The sequence below is a fragment of the Barbus barbus genome (genome assembly GCF_936440315.1).
Source record: "Barbus barbus genome assembly, chromosome: 15".
Taxonomy (NCBI): Eukaryota; Metazoa; Chordata; class Actinopteri; order Cypriniformes; family Cyprinidae; genus Barbus; species Barbus barbus.
This window is the reverse complement of record NC_136743.1, coordinates 15,878,219-15,897,236: the sequence shown is the minus strand read 5'-3', so window position 1 is coordinate 15,897,236 and position 19,018 is coordinate 15,878,219. Positions and strand designations below refer to the sequence as shown.

The 19,018-nt window shown below is 34.3% G+C and overlaps 1 pseudogene across 1 annotated transcript; it reads right to left on the bottom strand.

Moving 5' to 3' along the window:
- Positions 1–12,509: 12,509 nt before the first annotated feature.
- Positions 12,510–18,655, bottom strand: LOC306880987 (UPF0489 protein C5orf22 homolog; annotated as a pseudogene). Its single transcript has 8 exons — positions 18,576–18,655; positions 17,794–17,943; positions 17,221–17,644; positions 16,910–16,972; positions 15,645–15,766; positions 15,388–15,454; positions 14,320–14,459; positions 12,510–12,657 (listed from the first exon to the last, which is right to left on the bottom strand). The product of its transcript is annotated as a UPF0489 protein C5orf22 homolog (transcript).
- Positions 18,656–19,018: the final 363 nt, after the last annotated feature.

Below are 19,018 nucleotides of genomic sequence, written 5' to 3'. Positions count from 1 at the left end.
TTGTGAGATGCTGGCTTGCAAGACAACACTAAGCAACTGTCATTGGATGATGCTGAGAATGTAGAAGATCTAATTACACTGCATAGCTTGTGTGATTATTCTGCACACTATTATTTGATACCCAGAGAAATATGATACTGTGGCTGTGCTGACCATGAAAAAATGCTGATTAATGACTCAAGGATTCATTGACATGCTGTTTTGGTGTTTATTTATATTTACAAGTCTCATTCATTTTGCCTGCTGAATAAGGCATCAAAAAGTCAAAGTGCCAATATTTCAAAGCATTAAATGACAGAAAATTTATGGCACTGTGTGTGTTGTGATTCAGAGACTCAAGCACATGCGCAATATTTGGCAGCTGTGAATATGTTCTCTTAGCAGGTTTGTACTTCAATTATTCAGCTTGAGAACCATTGCTGCATGATAAATGTGTTTCAGACTTATGAACTCATTTTTGTATTTTGTAAGTTAAGATCATTTTATTTATTTGTTTGTAATGCCATTTCATTGTGCAAATAAAACAACATCAAAACCTGTATGCCTCGTATATTTTCTTGTGGAATTGCTAAAACTATATAGATTTGATGGTCTGGTAGGGATTTTGCTTTTGTGCCTTAGATTTTATTCCATTTTCCTTCTTTCCAGCTTCAGAGTCATGGAGCTCAAAAAGTAAATGTCTATATCATCTACTAAAAGACAAGCTTTTAGAAGCTATTTAAGTTATCAGTCTGTTTTGAAGGTTATCACATTGCGCTGAATAGACTCTCATCTAGCACGACTACAAAAGGAAGGATTTCTGTCAGTTTACACAACCACTAAGCTCTCATTTATATCCATGATTTTCTTCTTTGCATTAAAATTACTTGACCTTAAATCAAACCCAATGCAACTCAACGCACTAAAGAAAATATTGGGATTAGCTCTCTCAGCAGGCTGAGATCAGTAAGCTATCAATTGGCATTCCTGTTAGCAATGACTGGCTCAGCTGGTATCTGACCCTCTGGAAGTACACAATTTTGATCCGTCTTTGATCATGGGCACTCTTTCCTAACTATAGCTGGTTTGAGCCAATCACCTGAGCTGTTTGTGACAAATCTCTCTAGAGCAACAGTAAAAAGTACGTGATACCACAAGAACACAGAGACTCAAACCCTTCACTAGTAATTATCCCAATCTGTGTCATGAAATTCTAGTGTTTAAATACAAATTATATATACGGCACTTTTAGTACATACTCTAATATAATTAAATATACATTTACAATTACATTACAATTAAATGAATTGAAGTAAATTAAATGTACAATTTAATGTAAATTAAATCACACACAAAAATCACTAAAACAGAGCAGAGGCAGAGTTAAGAAGGCTAGACGAATTGTGTTTGCACACTTCTCTAGTCAGGTACTTAATGAATCAGGCCCTCTTCTCCTTTAATACATGAATTACCCTTCTGCCCTTTTTACATGCTTGGACAGCTGCCTAATTAAGAACCATTTCCCATTTGTAAACCCCGGGGATCCTCCTGGTCCAGCGATCTTTTTCAGCTCAAAGAATTTGAAAAATCTATGAAACAGCCTGTTAGTCTGATGGAAACCTATGCTATTGTTATTAAGTTAATTTGCAGTCTTTATTGAAAATTAAACACCTTCTCTGCCGAGAAAAGTATCAGAAATTATGTTTCATGCAGACTGATCATCCATTAGCATGTGCAATTAATCACAATTTACCAAATTATTCAAAAACAAATTAAACAAGATATTATAATCCCCAACATCTCTCTCTCTCTTTGTTACACACTTCATAAAAATTATTTAGAGACTGAGCCCTTTCTAAGTTGCCTAGTTGTTCCATTCCATCATTTGGTTGCAGAAAAGCATGCATCATCAGAACAACAAAAGGGAGAGGGGGTTCAGCGAAAAATCGGCAGCTGGCAGCAGGAAGTAGCTGCCGTTGACAGCCGGAAGCCCTGCCATATTAGGCGATATTAGGCGGGACCTGCTATTTCGTGGCAGCCAATCAGTATCGTCCAACGTAGTAGCAACCAATCACATTTAACTGGAAGTCAAGCGACAGCAGCCAATGGTGGCGCCGGCGAATCTTCAGTAATGGCGGCTGTATTTGGCTCGGTAAGGTCGTATATTAATGATCAGATTAATAAATAATTGTTGCTCTGTAAGTTGGATTTTTAACTTTTATGTTAGAGACAGTGTATCTGTGACTACTTTAGTTGAATTGGTTAATTTAATCATTTGCAGAAACGCAGCTTGTGCACCGTGTGGTCCTGGTTTGTGAGGGGCTGTATCATTCACTTAAAATACTAACTTACGTTACCATTTGCAGCTACCATTAAATATTAGCGTATGTTAACTTAATCTATTGATTAGAATAAAACTCATGCTGATTTATTGGAATTATTGACAAGCTTAGCCTTGATGATACACGTGCAACACTAACCATATCGTTTTTTGTGTGTGTATTTAATTTTTCAGGGGATTGTCTGATATCCATCCATGTGTGGATTTTTGTTTTATTGCTATTGCATTTTTTGACAAAACAGTTCTTTTAAGAACTAACTTTTTTCTTTAACTCTGTGTTCTACACCTCTTGTGTAACTTCCTATCAATTATGGCAGGTAAGAAGCCTTAATCATCTTTTTAATCATTTTAATGCTCCTCAAATTTAAATATTCAGGTGTAACAAATTGGAGGGAGAAGTCTGTGACATGTCAAGAATACTACCAGATGTACACACTGCAGCCCTGCAGACACTGCAATGAAATTTACAAGAACTGCTTACCAAGTGTATAAATTATGAATGAAAATGTGATCACTGCTAGCTGCTTAATGACAAAATGTAGTAAGAATAGTCATTCATGTGGCATGTGTTACCTGTTAATAAGGTAATTTGGATATTAATGTCACAATTTTCTTATGAATCCTCTAGGTTATGTTGGAAGAGGAAAAAGAGGAGAAATGCAAGGCTTTTACTCGGAAAACACCCATCCAGGGTTTTGCAGTAATTGGTGCCAGATGCTGGAGAGTGAAGAGTCATTCAATCAACCAGTTCCAGTCTAAAAGCCTAGTTAATCATCTAACTAACCTTTAACTTAACTAAATTTTTCTTTCTTTCTTTCTTTCTTTCTTTCTTTCTTTCTTTCTTTCTTTCTTTCTTTCTTTCTTTCTTTCTTTCTTTCTTTCTTTCTTTCTTTCTTTCTTTCTTTCTTTCTTTCTTTCTCTCTCTTTCTGACTAATTCTTTCTTTCTTTGACTAATTCTTTCTTTCTTTGACTAATTCTTTCTTTCTTTGACTAATTATTTTTCTTTCTTTCTTTCTTTCTTTCTTTCTTTCTTTCTTTCTTTCTTTCTTTCTTTCGACTAATTCTTTCTTTCTCTCTCTCTCTTTCGACTAATTCTTTCTTTCTTTCTTTCTCTCTCTCTCTTTCGACTAATTCTTTCTTTCTTTCTTTCTTTCTTTCTCTCTTTCGACTAATTCTTTTTCTTTCTTTCTTTCTTTCTTTCTTTCTTTCTTTCTTTCTTTCGACTAATTCTTTCTTTCGACTAATTTTTTCATTCTTTCTGACTAATTCTTACTAATCTTTAATTTTTCTAACAAATTCCGTCTTTCTTACTAATCTTAAGGTTACAGTGGTTAAACATGATTTATATGATCTGATTCACAGAATTGTACTTTTGTGTATTTCTTTAAAGTGAACATTATCTGTACTACTTTCTGAGGAGGGAATGTTTTATCAGTGTTTTAGTAGTCTGTCCTGATAATGGTGAGCTCAGGCCCTCTACAATCTTGGAGGACCCCAAGACGCCTTTCTACGACCTCCGAGGTCATTTGTGTACAGTAGAGTCTCTGGTCTGCGAACCCTGTGAGACTTTGACGCCTGGCTCTACTGATGTACTGAACTATTCTTCAGTAAATTTTTACTTATTTGATTGTACCTTATGACTCCTGGTGTTCTTTCATCATATCTGGCCCTGGGTCTTTAAGCTGTTATCCCCTAACACTAGAAAATGTTAAACCATGCTAGAACATTGTAAAACTTTTTCAAACTTTCTGGCTTGGGTTTTTCAAGCCAACTTAGTTTTTCAATTAACTTTACCATCTAGTTCAGAATTGTTGTTGATCATTCTGATTTCAGAACAACAAATAAAGCCTATTTTAAAAGTTACAGCTGTTTTATAAAACAAAGACAAAGTATTGAAATACTAATGTAACTTATATGATAGCAAAATATAATTTAAAATAAAGGTCATTCATGAGACAATGTTCTTTTTTCTTTTACACAGGACTTTAATAAGTTTAATGAATGTTTATGTACATTTAATAAATATACTATATGATTATAGGCAATCATTTATGTATACATTTCATTATTTAACAAACATGTACATTCCTAAGTTATATTTATACATGTACAAATTCATAATTTCAAGTGTAGCTTGATATTTGTTTTTTGTATCATGTCTATGATCTTCGTTACTTGATTTATATTTGATAAATCTTTTTAAATCAAATACAAAATAATTAAAAATTTAAGTGTTTTATTTAAATAAGTACTAAAATTATATATACAATTATATAATAATTGATTTACCTTGCTAAAAGCGGCATCCACCTCCGACTTCCGGTTATTAGCGGCAGCTGACGTCAGCTGCCAGCTGCCGATTTCTCGCTGAACCCCTACTGACAAAAGGTCACCTCGGAGTAATCTATTGATCAATGTAAGTGTGACATGAAGAAGCCCTTCTTTGGGCTTTCTTCCATATTCATAAGGCCTGAAGGAAGTGAGCCATTATGTTTAATTTGACATCATAATCCATTCACATGTAAAAGTCCTGTAGAGATCAATATAAATTTCAAGAACAGGAGTGTCTCAGATTGCAGCTTCATAAGAGGCTTAACAATCATCTCTTTGGTCCCAAGTCACAGTCTATCTCATTGCTGAATAACCTTTTCTCTGAACACGTGACATGGTAAGTGCTTCTTCCACGTGCATGATAGATTTTCACAGCTTCAAATCCTTTCAAGGTGTGCACAAAAAGATATCTTTAAAAAGGAAATGCAAATGTGTGAAATGGAGGCAATGTCATCTTGTACAGGCAAGCAGATGAGTAAGGGGTTTCTCTGTAATTCTCCTGTTTGGTCACTCAGATTGATCGGCTCTAATTGAGAGTGGGCATTGACAAATTAGCTCTATAGCCCATGGCCGTGTCTCGGCAAATGAGGCTTCCTCATAAAAGCATGAAATTATTTGTGAAAGGCTCCTTTTCTTAGCTATTTGAATTTGGCTAAGGTTGGAGAAGATATAATTTGAGTAATTTATTTGGTAAAGAATGAAGGGGAAAATACAGCAATGAGCCTAAGAGCATCGTGATTTGTCTTGACAATAAAGCCTGCAATGGATGGATGGATGGATAAATAAATAAACGTGGCCCTTGTTAATTTTGATTTATTTAACTATTATTTGATTAATAAGGATAATTTAATTTCGCTAAATAGCAGTAAGATGTTTTGATATATTGTTTATTCTTTGTGTTTTCAACAAACCTAATTAAAAGTGATCATAAACACTCAACTGTTTCAGGTCAGTGAAGTCTTGTCAGTGAATCTGTACGTTGTTTGCGGGGGAGTGTCTATAGACTTATTCATCCAAATATTTAATTAAGTAGGTGTGGCAGATAATGGAGGCTTATAAGGGATTGTAAAGAGTTGTTGTTGGTAATTAAAGGGATGTTTACTATTTTGCTGTTTTTGTTTCAGACTCACACAGTCATCAGTATGGTGATTAATGTTCTCTTTAAGTAAGCTGGACCTGGTTCAAATGCATATTATTCATTTCCAATATACCAGGAAAAGAAAGCTCCAGTCTAAAGTAAATGTATTTGCCTTGCCACATAATTTCTATTGAGAAGTTCAAATACATATGAAAACAAGTGCGATTAGAATTTATTTCTGTGTTTAAAAATAGTTTAAAAATGCTAGGTTGTAGGCATTAAACTAAAATTAAATAATCAGAAAGAAACAAATTACATTTGCTCACTTTATAAGCTAGTATAATAATGAATTTATCTGAGATACAGAATTGTAAATAAATAAATAAATAAATACCTGTTATGTGATCTGTTATATTTCTGAATTAAAAGCCTGAGGCTTGAATTCTTGATAAAAAATAAATGTTGGCTAAAAGTACTTTGGTATTATCTTTTAAATATTGTTGCAGCAATTTAGTTTTAAAATATTATAATTATTTTAAAACTGTTTGACCTCCAAAGTCAACCAATATGCTGGAAGCCATTTAGTTATTATCTTGAAAACCAGGAAACCAGAGAGGTCTTATAAGTTAAGGTAATTTTTTTAATAGCCTGTTTAAAAATAATGATTGAGTTGTGTGGTGCAAGGATTTGGAAGTATGTTTTTTTGTAATGGTTATATCGCTCGTCATTTTTAGAGCCATTAATTGATTGACTGATTTATAATGAAAACGGTATAACGATATTTCAAATATGTATGAAACCACCATGAATACATAAAGTTCCACAAATTTGGCACTTGGAACTAGATTTTTTTTTGTAATCATTGACATTTTTATTTGTTGCTAAGCTACTGTATTTATAGAAAAAGGCAGACTTTATTCACTTTTTGTTTCTTCACTAGAAATGCATATTCGACAGAAAGACATGGGCGAAAATATGATTACAAAAATAAATAAATAATAAAAAGCCATTTTCAGAGCCAGATACAGACACTTTTGTATTAAATAAACCTACAGAATAAAGGATATACAATTTTCTATCACAGAACTGAATTGGGAAAATTCTGGCTCAGTTTGTGATTTGTAGGGCTTTTTAGGAAATAGCATTCTAAAGTAAATGGTACTGGAAAAAGCCAAAATAAATGCATCTGCTTTTATGCTCAAATAACCAAACCAGCTCAACAAATGGAGTCACTAAGAGCTATCTGAATATCTGATAAGAGACTCCATTAAATTCTGCTGGGTAGAGAGCATACATCTCCTTAATTGATTGATTGTACATACACTTGATGAATGATCTTGATATAGAATAATATACTGGACATGTGGGATAGCAAGATCATCCATCTGGGCTCAGTCAGGCTGTTCAGCACGATGATATGCAACCACGCAGCCAACTGGCACCATCACTCGATATGCTGCTGACTGCACTGTGACAGAATAGCCAGTGCTGTGAAAAGCAGATGTGCATCAGTTCATTGTGTTTCACTTAGTTCAATCTGTCACTGAAAAGAAGAAACATTGTAAAAAAAAAACAATTTTATCAGACGGAACTATAATAACGTTTATCTGTTTTCCTTTCTGAGTCTTAAAGCAGTGAGTTTGCAGTGCATTTTGCAGTAAATTTTATAAGCCAAAGTAATGCAAAACATTTATTACTCTTAATAACATTAGCCTAAAATGGAATATTATAATATTAGCTATGGATAGAAACTCCATTTTAATTAAAAATTATGAAATAAACATTCGGAAGAGGAAGAAAGAAAAACAGCAGAAATTAATTTAATATTTCTTTAAACCAAATGAACCATGAAAATGAGAACCAGTTTCAATTACACCTGCAAGATAACAAGGCTAATGGCGTAAGATGATATTCACAATCACGGTGGGCTTCTGAGGCAAGTCTATTTTTGATTACTTTGTAGGAAAAAGGGGAATGAGATGTGAATAAAATATATCCATTAGGGAGTCTAAACGCTGTGGGAATGGTGTGTTCTATTTCGCCAGCTGCCTGTCTGCATCTCATCGCAGTCATATTTAGTGCAGATGAGAACACTCACAACCTGGCACAACGCCCCCTTAGACATGATGCCAAAAACCGTCTAACGCACCTCAAAGATGCCGCTTTCATTCTGTGAAAATACAAATGACAATTAACCTTATGCAAATGCCAGTGCTTTACATCGCGCATTTGAAATATGAGATTGGATTGTGATTGACAATAATGACGTTTACAATATCAAGATGAAGGTTATGCCAAGAAATACATAGTTGCTATGTAAGTTGCTATGGATAGAAGTGCCTGCCAAATGATTATATATAAATCAATTGATTCACTGTATTGATTAGAATGCATCTGCTTAGCAGTGGCTAAAGGCAGGCTGGAGTCTAAATTAATATTGATGAAACCTGCTCTCCTTACATTGTTGAAATAAAATGATAGTATGTTTTCCATCATATCCCTTAGCTGATCTCTCTCTGAAGGCTTAAAATAGCCTTGATTAGTAATGACAAGTTATAATGTTTCTGATTACCAACCCAACAGTTGTAAACATAGGAAATGAATAGAACAAATAATGCAGGGCTATTTATCACAGATCAGGGCTGTCATTGTGAATGAGATTTGTACCGGGGACTGGATGGGAATAGGGGCCACTAAGGGCCTCTGTAATCATACTCACCTTCATGTGGGGCCATCCCAGATCATGTGAATTTTATGGCTAGTGATAATGAAAATGACTTGAATACCTCTATTATATATTGATATACCCCTATAAAATAACTTATTTCAGCTTCTGAATTAAAAGTCTGATCAAAGGTTATATTTATTTAGTTTTTACTTTATGTGATATTATTTTAAAACTCAATGACCTTGACTCACCAGTGCCCTCTGCTTAATGGTTTTCACCTGATATAAAAAAATAAAAATTGGCTTGCATCTTGGTTACGCCACACCGACTTTGTCTTGGGGGTTTAACGGTTTTCAAAATTTATAAAATTTTAAAACAAAATTGCTGCTAAAATCATTGCTATTAATTAATAATATAATATTAGAAAGCATTGAAGCAATTTGGTGCTCTTAAAATGTTATAAATATTGGAAAACCAAGGTTATTGAGTTTTAAAATAATCTCTCATATTTAATATTTAGTCATTTCAATAATAAAAAAAAACAAAAAAAAAACATTTTATCCAGATTAAATAGAGAAAACATAAGAAAATGTCTTGATATTTATGATAACTGTATAAATAAAATACTTATGTAATGCACACATTACAGAGTTTGAATACCATTTAATTGATTTGCTGTAGGTGTTATTTAAAATATATTTTGGAGATGGAGATTCATCATGCCGTGACAAACCACCACTGCTCTTTCCTGTAGGGTACATGAGTCAGAAAAGAGGAAAAAAAAATACTTGTTAGTGCTGAGTTCAGGGTCAAAACAATTTAGACTGTGCTCTGTGCGTTATTTTGTGCAAACCATGTACTCAGAACAATATTAGAGGACTCATGATTCAGTTTACGATTAATGTTAATGGAACATATTTAGTTGCGGAGAGAAAGCCATCATGCGTCACAGTTGCTCTTATGAGAGCATCTAAATTGGCAGGTCACATTAATTCATCATGGAAGCTAGTATTCATTTGAAGTAAATTGAATAAAGCAATTTTTATGCAATTGTATTTCCTTAAGTTCAGAAGTTGTAAATATAATGGCACAGAACATTAGTAATTGCTGTTTTCTGCAAGTGAAAGCAGCTTTGGGACGGCCTGCTATTGACCTACTAACTGATGTCATGTGTTGCATTGTTTAGCATTTGTTACAAGCATAAATGCTTATCAGACTCTGAAATCAGTTCATACAGAGACATCTTGATTATCTTTGCACGTATGCATTTAAAACGATCTATTATGAACACATTATACACAAATCCAACTGAGTCAATGTATGCTAAAGATTTCACTGAATAAATTTCAGCCTTGAATAACAAAGAGTTGACAAACATGTCATGTAGGGTGGTTTGAAGGATAGATTGTAGTGTAGATTCAAAGACTGTATGGTAGTGCAACAGTCTCTTTTTTCACAGGATTCAGACCAATTACTGCTGGAGAGCCACTGTCACAAACGATTAGCCGAGCAACCGATCAGCCGGGGCTTTTTAAGTGACTGGTAGTAGTAATTGTGACGATTGTCTCCTCTCATGCCCTCTATGGAACCCTGGACTGAGCTTATAACGCCACAATTTCAAACTCCTATTCTACACTTCTTATTGATACAAGTAAATGTATTAGAGTGATAAATCACTATAGTATAAAATGCCTGCTAACAGTTGAAGATATTTTGTCATCCTTTATTCTCCTGTCTTTTGATGACAAGGACGACTCCACTTCGCGTTGTGGCTGCATCACACCTCAGCTATTCATCATTTTCTAATGATTCAAGGGACCGGAGTTAATGGCTACATCTGAAAACTGAAAAGTAGGAAGGCATCAAGGCACGTCCGAATCCAAAGTTAGCTTCACTTCCTGTCTCATGAGATACCTTCATCTGATCGATTTTTGAAGGCAGCATAGATACATCCTTCGCTGCCTTTGATATCCCACAATCCTTTGCGTTCGATTCCGTGATGGTTGAGCTAAAAAATAAAGATGAAAGTTGCGTTTGGTGGTTAGTTTGTGTGTAAATGTATATTTCTGATTAACTTTTTGCAATTTTGATGTTATTTCTAGCGAGAAATTAGTAATTAAATATTTGTTATCAGCAAAACTCGTTCTATTTTGCTGTAGATCATTAAACCGTTACGCTGCCTCAGAAGCCACTCGTAAGGCAGCGAGGCGAGGCAGCAAGTCAGCTGTCTAAGTTTTCGGATGCAGCCAGTTATTCCGCTTATACTACAGTTACCACACATCAAGACATTTAACAGGTTTTACCAATACCTGTCTGTAAACTTTCAGATAGGTAAAGAACACTTATTGTAAATAAGTAATTTTTTTTATAAAGTAGCTTGATTATATAATAAAAAATAAGGTAAATTTTGCACAAAATAAATTTGATTTAAAATTTATATGAAAATGTAGCCATGTGCAGAAATATTGAAAACGGAGATTGTGACGCATCGTGATATTGAGATGATAATGATAATCGTTGAATTGAATCTGAAACCAGTGAAGATTCACACCCCTATTTTTAAGATGGCAGTACTAACACACAGATTCCAACTATAAACAAAAAGCATAGAAACTCCAATTTTGGTTAAGATGTAAAGATGTATTTGCACAGCAGAAGAATTAATTGGGGAACAAATGTAATCAAGAATCGTTTTGAAATCGGATCGTGACTCCCAGAATCGGAATCAGATCGTGAAGTGCCTGAAGATTCCCATCCCTAATCTATCCCACGCCTCCGTTGCTAATTTAAAAACGTCATTTTAAACTAGTATCGCAGGCTGGAGCATTTGATAGCATACTAATGCAGTTATTAATTAAGTTATTAGAGAGAAACAGGCAGAGAGAGAGATTAAGTGTGTGTAAATGACCTGAGTCTGCATCTCTCAACAATGTTTGGCAGCAGTGTTTCTACAAATAGGGAAAATGTAAGTTTAGCTTCCTCAAGAACAGCGCTGTTGTTACCTCGCTTTGAGAAATGTCATGTAGCTTTAAAGTTGCTAAACCATTTTACTGATAAAATCGTCAGTGCACCGCTGACATTTTACTGCATGTGTGTGGTTTTTAAGGGAGAGAAAGTGGGAGAAATAGTCTAATAGTGTATAATTTCCATAGTTAATAAAACAATTTTGTGGCAAAAAGATGGAATTTATTAAGTTTTTTTACTCTATTTATTTGCTTTGTAACTGTCATTGTTTTATATATATATATATATATATTTTTTTTTTTTTTTTTTTTTTTTTTGCTGTAGGCTGTGGACCTTTTGAAATAACTGAAATCATTTACCGAAGTGATATGGACATGTGGTCAAGACCTGCCTGGAACTACTTTAGCTGTGCATTTCCCTGAAAATAATTGCACACCTTATAACGTTCGTCAGCAAATCAGATTCAAGCATTCAACAACCCCGTAGTATAAACTATCATGAGATAATTTAAAGAATATTTCAATTGTGTTTGTCCTTATAATGAAAGTCAGTGAACTATTTTGTGAACTATCCTTTTACTAGCTCATAGTCGTTTTGTCATGCAGTGAAATTTAAAGTCAGGGCAGGCATATTGAGCGCAGTCTTGAAGTCTGCGGGCGTAGAGCAATAAAGGAGGGTGCCACGTACAAAACTCAGATGAATTGGTAACCACCTCAGGCTTCAGACAAAGACAGCCGAGGCACAAGGGGCCACACACAGGAAGAGGGGAAATGTGCTGTCTTGTATCAATGTATCTGCTATTCCCAGACTGAAGTATGCATAGACGAGGGATGAATGACTGCAGCACAGAATTCATATGAAAGTCTCAGGGGTTTTACTTTACTGTGATGATAAACCATCATTTTGGTTACACAAGAAACAGAAAAATTATTACCCAATGTTCCAGCATATCTTATGTTAAATACACGCACTTCAAAAACACATAGAAGAAAACCTTTTAAACTGAAAACTCATTTCCCTTTCCATTCGCTTCTATGCATCTCAACCAAATCACAGCGTGGTTTTAAAAGCTTTGCTACATCCACCCTCCGAAAGCAGCTATGGGTAAAGAACATGCCACAGCTGCTGTGGAATATAACCTCCCTCCTCATGGGGTCTGCGATGTGCTCTGTGATGGTATTGATTCATACTCTCTGTGAACATCTAAGCAGCCAAAGAGGGACTCTAGAATGTTCAGCACACTGTTCTGGATGGAATCCACTTGCTCCTCTGGGCAATACTCATCTAAACTGGATCTGACAAGAATAAATAGAAATTTAAGAAACGGTTAAATCTTAGAACTTATATTATTTTAATCTTATTTAAATCTTTAAACATTTATAACATATGTTCAATGAAATATACACACACTACTGCTCAAAAGTTTGAGGTAAGTACTTAAAAAAAAAAAACTATTAATACTTTTATTCAGCAAGGACATTAAATTGACTAAAAGTGACAAAAACATTCTTAATACAAAAGATTTATATTTCAAACCAATCTTGTTCTTTTGAACTTTCTATTCAAAGAATCACAATAAAATAAAATAAAATAAAAATCAACGTTTACACACAAAAAAAATATTTTATATATGTATATATAAATATTGTATATTTATTTACAAGTAAACCGTTTAGTTTTTGGACAGTTTTTGACATTAATTGTTTCATTTTAAAAAACTGTATTGCCATTTATAAGGGAAATAACAAACTGTATAGTTTAACAAACTGTAAATAACAAAAATAGACTTTATTCACACACAACCAAAACAATTATATATTTTATTTTGTATTTCCTCCTTTGGCCTTGATAGCAGCTTGCATTCTTGCTGGCATTGTTTTTATATACTTTTCCACAGTCTCTGTTGTAATTAACTCCCAAATAGTTTCTAGTTGTTCCCAAAGACCTGTTTTTGATTAAACTTTTTTTTCCCATCTTTGATCTATCTCCATTAAATCCCAACAATAATTATATTTTAGCATTAGAAACACCACTGAGTCTAAGGAGCTTACACATACTGGTGTGAATTAACCATAAGAAACATAGAAACAATGATTTTGGTAATCACCAATGCTGCTAGTCTAGGGCAGCTGCAGCACAAACCTTACATTGGGTAGTGGTCTAATACATTGTTAAGCACTGTATATACAGTATCTCACAGAAGTGAGTACACCCCTCACATTTTTGTAAACATTTTATCTCTTTTCGTGTGACAACACTGAAGAAATGACATGAAATGAGGGGTGTACTCACTTCTGTGAGATACTGTACATACACAATTAAGTGCAGCCTCTGTCAGCTTAAAATACTTTTTTCAACATTTAAAAAAAAAAAAAAAAAAAAAAAACATTTACTGACCCCAACCTTTCGAAGTAAATATATGCCCCTGCTGATGTTAATAAATGCATATTAATAATAATAATAAAAAAAAACATTTTAAGTATTTTTAATTCTGAACATAGATTTTTAAAAATGGTGCATGTCAGCCATGATGCACCATCAGTCAGACAACTTGGTATTAAAAGAAAAATATTCCCATGGACTATGAAGGGCTGAGCTCCCCCTGACACATAGAGATAAGAGAGTGACTGATGAGTGTGATGTTGAGTCTATGCTCATTAAAAAGCATGCTAACAGATCACTGAGACGCAAGTCTCACATAACACCATCTGTCTCAACGTCACAGATTTTGGGGCAATAACCAGCCTACAAACAATCATTATGTCTTAAATTACAATGCTAATTAATGAAGACCAAAATGAAAGCAAGAAATAGGATGCTTCTCAGTGGGGAAAAAACACCAAATGCGTTTAACCTTAGAGAATGTAACAAATCATAAGTGAAAGTTTAAAGGACCCAATGCACTTTTCAAAAGGAGAGACAGAACAGACGTCCATATGCTCTAATGACTGATGTACCTGGATATAGTGACTATGGTGGGTTTGGGCATGGCTTCCAGGAAGAGCTGCATGGCCGTGATCATTTGCTGGATCTCCTCCTCAGTGCTGATGTGGTGAGGGAGCTCGGAGTAATCACAGGTCAAGCCTGCTTGATGCACCTAGAGTCAACACCACAGGCACAAATATATCGGTGTGTGGAGCAGACAGATGTGCCTCAGCACTACAAGCCAAGGAAGGTAAATTTGTTATCCTTCATGTTCTACTTGGAGGCTCTCAATAGCTTGAAAAATATACTTGAGATTAAGTAACAGGTTGATACTTCATTATTTTTCCTCATCACTGCAAAATTAGTATTGTGTCTTGTCTTGCAGAAAAACAATATCTAAACATTTTTGAAACAAGATTTACTTTAAAATGTATGACTTGCTTTTAGAGATTACGTCTTGAATTACATTCATAAATTACACTGGCATGTTTTTACCTTAATTTGTGCACGCGCACACACACACACACACATTCTGTATTTAATTTTGATTGTTATTTGAAGTGACAAGGATGTTTAGAGGTTTCAAACCTGACATACTTCAGGCATCTTCCATAAAAATATTGCTAATGTTTGGGGTCTGAGATGACTCAGAGATATTAAACATGAATAAAGAGATTCACTAACAAGAGTTCACATTGCAGAAATACACTCCTGACAGACACTTATTTTGATTTATATTATTGTTTTTTTCAACATTGTTCAATTTTAAATGGACCCCATGCAGAAATAACGCGACTATAATGGTTATGAGCCACATTTCTGAAAAATGAATGTGTACTCTACAGTAAAATAGAGGGTTAGAGAAGTTTCAATAATAATATCATCATCATCTGCCAACTGTTTCCCCCCACCCCATTATGTTGGAGGAGTTTATTACAAGAATATGAAGGTAAAATAAGAAGATACTAAAATTTTGGATATTATTTTTCGACATACTTCATTGTAGACTACGAAAGCATAAAAACTATTTGGAATATCTGGGATGACAGACACTTCAAACATGATTAAAATACCCAAAGTATACACACACACCACTTTACCATTTCATAGTCCGGTGACTGAGTTCGATTCTTAAGGCTGTGTACAAGTCTGAAAAGAGATTTCATTCTACAAAGAGAGAGGGGAGAGGGGGGGGGGGGGGGGGGGGGGGGTTGTGTGCATGGGGGATATCAATGCATGAGGCTGTGTCATCTCCTGCTTGATCAAATGCACACTGACCATATAAAACAATCAATCAAGCCCAATGGTACGCTGATATGGAGCTATAATCAAAAAGCACAGAGCCTAGTGGCTCTACCGTCTTGTCTCGGTGACAGCAGTAATGTGTACCCTGCCATCATCCTCTACCAGTTCAGCAAATGCAGCCTCCAGGTCTTCAAGCTGGTGAGTGCATCTCTCTACACAATCTAAGAGCTGCTCCTGAAAAACCAACACATGGAACTGTAAAGACTGTTAATTGCCACCATGGGAAATGTGCCTTCTGTGTGTCCTGTATTCAACAAAATAAAGGTTCAAAAGCCTCAGACCACATTGAATATATATGGAATATCATTTAAACCTGGGAATGATCGAGGTTTTTGATTTTACTGAACATACATGAAAAATACATTTTTAAGATTCTACACAAATATTTATGTGACTAATCAAAAGTAAGTACGTACTTTTGGGGGGTAATATGTTTTTTTTTTTTCCTCAAGAAGGACACATTTAATTTATGAAAAATGACTGTAAAGATATTTATAATATTATGAAAGATTTCTATAATAAATAAAGAAATGTTTCTGGATTTCTAAAGAATCATGCGACACTGAAAACTGGAGTAATGATTGCCGAAAATTCAGCTTTGCCATCACTGAATTACTTTCAATTTAAAAATCAGAAAACAGTTTCAAATGGAAAACAGTTGTTTTAAATTGTAATAATATTTCATTATATTACTACATTATTAAAACATAAATCTTTTTTTTTTTTTAATTTACTGTAATTTTGATCACAAAAATGTAAACTTGGGGAGCAAAAGAGTCTTCTTTAAAAAACATAAAAAATATTACCAACCACAAACTTTAACGGTAGATCACATTTGCGATTTCTAGGTAATTTAAGTTTATCTCTGAATTGAACTTTTCATTTACATTGTCATGCTAATAATAAAATTTGCAATTAAAATAGTTTTAAGCAGAAAAATGCAAAACATTTTCACTAGTAGTCTCAGACTCGTGTCTGTATGTATCAGCATTCAAATGTCAAAAATTATTTTGAAGTCAAGCATGAATGCTAAAACAGCTCTGACTGATTTTGATAAAAGCTGTTGCAACAGCTATTGTATATTTTTACCACACATCAGCTGGATTAAACATTAACTTGGAAAGCTGTTGAACATGGTTGTAGCCACAGTAAAAAGAAAAGAAAAGAAAAGAAACAAGATTAGCTTCAGCTTCTTGTAAGAACAGATTTAGCTTCACCCCCTGAGGGTGTTTAGTAACATCTAAAGTGCCTGTTGCTATGACTGAATGAATATCTCTTGATTAGTTTATGGTACATTTGATTAGGAATCTTTGGTACCTCATCTGAATCCTGCTGTGGCCTGCTAAAACTGTATAACTCTTGCAGGAGAGTGTACTCTTCCTGTAAGACAACAAGGGTGGCAAATAGACAATGTATATAGATTCAAATACATGAAACAATATATGAGCTCTGAAGAAACCAATTCAATTTAAGCCACGGAAAGAATCAATATCTTCTATTTGTCTACAAAGATTTTTCTATATCAGTGCAATGTATGTAGGTGTGAGAAAGTACAGTATGGAGAAGTAATTGCTATCGTTTAAGAAACAAAAAGGACTATAATGAGGGATCTGATTGACTCACTCCACCTGCGTGTACATCTCCTTCAAAGGGTTCTTACAGGAGAAAAAAAATCCAAGTCAATGTCAAGTATGAAAGGCTCAGATTGCTCTATAACTGCTAAAAGCCGTTCTGTGATGCAGCTTGTTGACCCCTCATTATCTTTCATGACTGTGTGACTGCCGTTTCCTGATGCAATGCTGTCATCAAGCGGTTGAGAAGAGGAAGTGCACGGGGTGTCCCTTTTCAACTGCACATCATTGTCCTTTTTTACAGCTGATTTTTTTTACAGGTATTTTAGCACCACTTTGCCCATTTTCCGGTGTCCTTTTCTGCAAACTGTCAACAGGATCCACTCAAATGACATTTGAATGCAACTCTTTTGGGTTTTCCAGCTGATTCAGTGGAACGTAAATAGTGTCACTCAAAAAGTAATCGTCTGTGCTTGTGACCCTGAAAAGAGAAAGAGATTTATTCTGAATGTTTTTAAACACGATTCTGACAGCACAATGCTTCCTGACAGGGTGGAAGTCTCATCCTTATTAATAATAAATGAACGTCTGCTGCCATCTCATGGTGTATGCTGATATGCTGCACCTGACCTGATGGTGGTCGTGGATGAATCTTTCCCCACACACATAGAATGCTCTCCTTCTTTGATCTGCTGAGCCCAGTACGGATGCAGCCAGACTACGTGGGATATGTGTCCAGCATAGACCATTGGCATAATCCAATTCTCAATGCTCAGCTCACTGCAAGAGCAAACAAAAACATGTCAACCCTTATACTCACTGTTGCAACTAATGGTGTGAACATATCAGTGAGCTTTATTCTCAACAGCATGAGCTGTCTTTTAAGTATTCATTCATATTCAATAAGGAGTATTCATGAATTTTATTCTTTGTACAGGGATTTATGGGTGTTTCTTCGACAACACTGGACTATACTTTCTGCACTAATTTGTCAACAAAAACCCAATAAATATTAATTATGTATATAAAAAAACTAACTAAAATAAAATATGCAAAACCCTTAAACCTTTATTTAAGTTAGTTGCTGAACAGCTAATTAATAAATTAGCATTTCTAATTTAGTTTTACATGATGTAATAACAATAAAATATAAAAACTATAAGACATAAAAATAGCAAACTAAATTTTAACTACAATTAAAATGGAAAATATAAAAATTAAAACTAATTTAAAATATTAATAAAATCTATTAAATTGATGACTTCCCAGCTATTTGTATAGCTAGGATGTTATGTATCACAAAGAAAACAATTAACTGAATTAAACTTGCTTTGAAATTATACAAAACAAATATACTAAAAATGTTTATTATTTTCTGAAATAATAAATAACATAAACATAAACACATAAACATCCTATCTACCCCATGATGGTCCTCCACAATCCACACGGGCAGTTTAGGATACACACGTTTCTGAGGGGGCGTCTTCATTTTTGAACAAGAGTGGCTGTAAATTTAAAACAACAGCATCTGAAAGACTATAAGTGCGTCTTCGTTTTTAAACCGGGTGGAAACAAGAAAGCATTGAACAAGATTTGGATTCCTACTGTAGGCTAAATGTATTTTCCATAATAAAGTTTTCTGATTTTAATGATGTGGGCGGCGATACGATGGCAAACATCTGAGAAGAAAGTATCACGGGTAAGGAATAGCCATAATTAATCCTCATATTGTAGTAAATCCTAAATATTAGCTAGTGGCAGCAGCTATTATTTACTTCAGTTCATTTCATTTGTTTAATGACAATCTTTATAAACGACGGATGTATTTTCCACCTAAATAGTGTGTATTAGA